The following is a 6000-nucleotide window of genomic DNA, read 5'->3' on the forward strand; positions in this document are numbered from 1 at the left end:
AGACCACCCCGGCTTTATCGGTCTGGTGACTGTAGTGTCTTTCTACACCACCCAAGTCTGCGAAAAGAAATATTTATATGAACAGATTTCATTAAACAGCGGGAATTGTAATTAGGCAGCATTGTTAAACCTTTATAATTCAGATAAAACAAATCAGTATAGCATTTGACAGTTTTTCTTTGTGGAAATTAGCAAACCCTTCATCTTAAAAGGAAGCAAGCAGTGTGATGGATTTCTATGGATTATTTTGACAATGATAAGTAACAATGCCAAAGTACATGTTTGGGTGTAAAATTACAGTATGGCACACTACCCCCCAGGGCAACTTAAGAAATGACAACAATGTGTAGAGTGATAGTCTGCTACCAATGGTTACAGTGTTTGGCTTGATGGTTCCGCTCCAGCGCTCTGGCTTCACACTCCCACATCCACTTTGGGTAATTATTGAACTGTAACGTGCTGTACTGCTATTGATTACAGGCTATGTGCAGCCCTGTCAGGGAATCAACCAATACTGAAATCCATCACACTGACATGTGATTCTACACATAATGACAGCGATGTATCCTTACCCAGCCCCAGACACAGGCTATGCCTGGCCAGCCGGCAACGGACCAGTTCATCTCATGTCATTTCATCCAGTTATTTCAGATTATTTAAATGGAATAATCACCAGTTTTATCATAGCAGAACCTTTCATCTTGGGATTAAATGGACAAGGAAAGGATATATTAAATGTAAATTATGACTAATATGCTAAAACTAAGTTTTACTAAAACTAAAAATTAAGTTGCAATATTAAGGTTGTGAATTCCTCAAATTCCTTTGCATTTCTAGAAAAACTGGAACATTTACAAAGTAGTGTACTGTAGTGTACAAAGTAGTGTTTGGAGAGTACAAAATTCACTGATTGACAAGAGTTTAATCTGGTTGAAAAGTACAATTCAGTATGGACAATTTCCGGACAAAACCAGATATCTCCAATGACTGTGCTATACCATAGAGCAGGGGTGCCCAAGCACAGTCCTGGAGGGCCGATTTCCTGCAGAGTTGAGCTCCAACCCCAATTAATCACACCAGAACCAGCTAATCAAGTTTTTACTAGGTATACTAGAAACTTTCTAGCAGGTGTGTTGAGGCCAGTTGGATCCAAACTTTGCAGGACACCAGCTCTCTAGGACCGAGTTTTGGCACCCCTGCCATAAAGGAACTTTGCTGGCCCCTAACATTATTAACCATCCGGAAAAAAACAAAAAACAAAAAACTACTTGACACTGGGGCAGCACCTTCAAAGAGTTCACATTACTACCTTAAGTATACCTTAAAGTAATAATATGTCCCTTTTTATCGTAGATAAGGTATAAATGTGTACCTTTGATGGTAAAGCCCCATTAACAAGCTATAATTCTTGCACACTCTTTTCTGAGAATGATGTGGCCACAACATACCTTGCTGTCCTCACTTGATAACTGCCCTAACTTTGGGTTGGGTTAAGCTTGAGAGCATCCAGTCCAGTTTGAAATGAATGACCAGAAGGCTCGATTAGAGTGGCACAAAGATATAAAAAATAAAAATACCTTAGGACAGGGCTGTCCAGTACTCCTTCATGGGCCACTGGCCTGCAGATCTCCAACCTCAATTAAACACATGTGAACCAGCAATCAAGGTCTTACTAGGCATATTGGAAACTTCCAGGCAGGGGGTTGTGACAAGCCGGACTCTGCTGGATAGTGGCCCTCCAGAACTGAGTTTGGACACCCCTGCCTCCCTCGAGACCAGCTCATGTAAGTCCAAGATTATGTCCAGTAGAGCAGGGCTGGGGAACTTCAGTCCTGGAGAGCCACTGTCCTGAAGAGTTTAGCTCCAACCCTAATCAAATACACCAGAACAAGCTAATCAAGACTTTAAGATCACTAGAAAGCTACAGGCAGGTGTGTTTGATTATAGGGTTGGAGCTAAACTCTTGACAGTGGCCCTCCAGGACCGAAGTTGCCCAGCCTTGCAGTTGAGGGTTGAGTCCAAGTTAGGACAGAGTAGTTCTGTAGTCTTGAACTAGAACTAGAATGAGCTAGTCTTGACCATTACTGAGAGGTTTACCTTGGTCACACACATTGGAATTATCCAACTCCTAAGCTCCTGGATACCTCTGATGTTTGCTGGTTGAGATACAAGATCTCCTGCAGTGGTTTATATGGAAAAGAATAAGCGGAAAAGAGAGCAGTTGAGCAAATCAGCCGGACTCTTTGTTCCCTACAGAGGCCTCTCTCTACCTCTCCTCTCAACTCAGTTATGTAACAAGTGGAAATATAGAAGATGGAATGCTACCCTTATCCTCCCACACACTTATGGAAATATATACACACCAAGAAAGAAAGTACAAGCCACACTGGCTAAAAGAAATCTAGATACTGTGTATACATCGACACAATGTGCATCAGAGAGGAAGTGACCACTGACTTGCAGGCAAGCAGCTACTGTTGAATTCATTGCTAATACAAATCATCTGCATCACTCTCTCTCATCTGTTGCCTGGAGAAAAGCAGAGAACGAGAGAGAGAGTACGCCAATGAGGAAAATGAAGGAGAGAGAGCGGAGAAGGCAGAAGCGGGTGGGCTAATGAGAACGGTAATGCTAATACGCAGACAATCAGCGTCCCCCCTCAGGCCACAGCTACATGGTAGAATCATATTAACGCTAATGTATCTGGTATTAATGCAGAGAGCCCCCTCCCTAACCAAATGCCTGCAAGGTCACTGAGGGTAGAGGGTGGTAGCGGAGTGGAAAGGAGGGGGCAAGGGTTGGCAGCCTCCCACCTCAGCCACACGCAGGTAACGGGAGGGCACTAAATGCTAGTCTTCTGTAATGGTGACTAACGCTCCCCGTTTCAGTTCCCCCTGCAGTACGGGCCACCTCTTAGAGTGCTCTATGCAAACTAGTGCCATGCAGATCCAAAATGGCGGCTGAGGAGGCCCAGATGGTGAGCTGCTTTGGTTTAGCATGGCGGCGCAGCGGCGCACGGCTTGCCCAGTTTCGCTGGAGCTGCACTGGCGCTAATTAGCCAGCCTGATACAGAATCGTACGCCATGTTACGCTCACCAGCATTAGTCAAATGAGTCAGTGAGCTGCACCAAGTCAGTCAGCTGAGGGAGGGACCTGTGCATCTGCGCCTGCGTGCCAGTCTGTTTTTTACAAGACCAAATGTTTTTATTTTGTAATTTATGATTTTTTATCTTTTCAGGTTGAGGAGGGGTTTGTTTTGCGTTAGCGGAGATGAGACTGTTGAACCCGAGATTTTGGGATGAATTTGGCGTATTAGAGGGTGGGTGTGATTGTGTCTATGTTCATGAGGGAGTAAGTGAATGAACGTGTGTGGAAACAGGAGGATATTTCTGGATTTCTCTCTTTCCCTGCAGCCTGTTGAGGGGGGAGAAATCGGGGGGAAGAGGAAGGTGGTGAAGCGAGACGTCAGGGGGGTGTTAATTTATTCAAATGAGCAGGGGAGGATAATGAGAGAGAGAGGGAAAGAAAGAGAGAAAGAGGAAAAGAGAGAAATGGGGGGTTGGTTGTTTCGCTTTGCAAATCTCTCATCTCCTGATCTTCCTCTTTTTGCATGTGTTTATCTTACAAGAATCTCGCGCCATTACGGACAGCAGAAACAGTGTAGCAGGAACTGGAGAAATAGAGGAGAAAAGTCAGAAAAAGGTGACGCTGGGAATTTGTGGATATGCAATTGCAATTGTAAATGTAATTATAAATTCTAAAGAACATATATATTGTGTATATAGAGTCATCAATAAAATCCAAAGTCAAATAAAAAATATACACCAGATTTAGCCTTTATATTTAAATGATCAAAATATGTATTCCTAAAGAATTCATCATCAGAAAATGTGATGATTATACCTCAATTAATCTTCATAATTTGAAAGGACTGACTGCTTGTATGGACTTCTCTGACCACAGTGGACCTAATGAACTATCTTTCATATCTTTGCAAATCAAATTAATACAAGCATTTTTATCACAAAATGAATTTTTTCTCTTGGTTGTTCATGCTGATGAGGTCAAAACGGGATGATTTTCTTTCTTTTTTTCCCCCCTAGACTTGGGTGTGTATATGAGACTCAGTGTGTGATAACGATATGCAGTGCATTTGAATGAATTAGAATACTTACTGACATCTAGTGGGAGGATCGTACCATGCAGTCTATCTATCTATCTATCTGGAATAACCACATTAGGCATTCATATTAATTAGGTCTTGTGGTCTTCAATCAGTTACTTTTTGTAGTACGATGTTGTTTCCACACACAGTACAAGTTTCCATCCAGACCTAGGTGTCTAGATTGTATCTCAATTCCCACGCTACAGTCGCCCCCCTCCAAATTAACAAGGCCAAACAAGGGGATTTATTTTCACGACAAGTTAAACCAGTATATCCTTAAGCTCTAAGCAGGGGTGTTAAAATGCTGACCAACTGCAACAAGACCCAGTGCACTCATGTATACTCTACAGGCCTGAACAATTCTCTGTGTGTGGGAACCTACAGGTAGTGACCCTCTCACCATTAAGTACACCTGTAAGCAGACCGCTATTTACACTTTATTCTGCAAGCTCAATGAGATTTTGTCACGTCAACACAGCAACACTTTTTAGGGTTAGATATACATGTTCCAGTTTATTTCAATATGCAAACATGTAGAATTTTTTTTTTTTTTTTTTTGTGTTTAATGTGTTTGGAGGTATTAAGGTGATAGTTAAATTTTGTCGTTATGTACTCATTCCAATTCATTTTTATTGAGCACAAAAATTTGAAGAATGTTGGTAACCAAGTTGAGAGTAGCCAATGACTTTCATAGTACTATGAAAGTATTTAAATATATTTGGTTGAGCCATAAATACCACTATTTGGAAATGTGGTATTTATGGCTGGTGAAAGTTACAATTATTTATGGCTGGAGAATTATGGTCCTGCTAAGGATAATATTGTTGCACAAAACTGATGTATCTGCCCTAATATTGTGCTCTACTGAAGTGACTGTACTTCCAGGAGTGTGTGTGTGTAGAGGCATTGTTCAGATCATTCCTATATATATATATAGGGGGTGGGGGGAGTTCTGGAAATTTCGATCTCGATTCAATATCAATTCATATGTATATACTACATATAAGGGGATAAAAATGTTTTGTTAAATGCCTGTTTTAGCACCAGTGGGTAAATCAGGCACTGCAAATGAAAATTATGTTGCCTTTCCCATCACTCTCCAGGAAAAAATGATACTGTATATGTCATCCACGTAATAATCAATGCATAATATGCTGTGTTGTTTACTAAATTGCTGCTTGTATGGTGAAGCTGTCCTCTATCCTACTTAAACTCATTCAAATGTATTGTCAACCCTGGTTTGTTTGAAGACTTAAATGAACCACGTGACCGCGTGGCGGCGACATCAAAGCTTGTCGGAACTCTGATTTTCAATGGCTCTGGCTTTAACTGAAGCTCTACATTTTACGATTTGACGCCACATTAAGTGCGCCAAAACGGCATTTATTGTTTACATTTAGTAAAACTTGAAAGCTGAGACTTTGTTTCATATCGCAAGCGGGGTTGCCAATTTGGCGTGAGAGTTACATGGGCAGAGTGAGAGTGTGAGACAGAGCCTGAAAGCGTGTGTCTCACGCCAAATGCGTGAGACTTGGCAACCCTGCATGACAAGCAGTAAATTTACAGTGGGAATTGTCCCCTATACCCTTATTCACTATTCCCTACATTAGTCTACTAATATAGTCCACCTGAAGGAGTGAATTAAAACGAGTGAGTGAATACGGACACTAAATGCATCGGAAGGACTGTCGCTTTTTGTGTTTGCTGTTTAATAATCACTTGAAACTAGCAAACTGGAAGCTCCGGTAGTAAGATTAAGGGTTTATTTTTAACTTTGTCATGGAAATGATGTAGAAACCCTAGTCAAACAATTTAATAATCAATTTACAATGAAT

The sequence above is a fragment of the Labeo rohita genome, chromosome 15, assembly GCF_022985175.1.
Source record: "Labeo rohita strain BAU-BD-2019 chromosome 15, IGBB_LRoh.1.0, whole genome shotgun sequence".
In the NCBI taxonomy this organism is placed as follows: domain Eukaryota; kingdom Metazoa; phylum Chordata; class Actinopteri; order Cypriniformes; family Cyprinidae; genus Labeo; species Labeo rohita.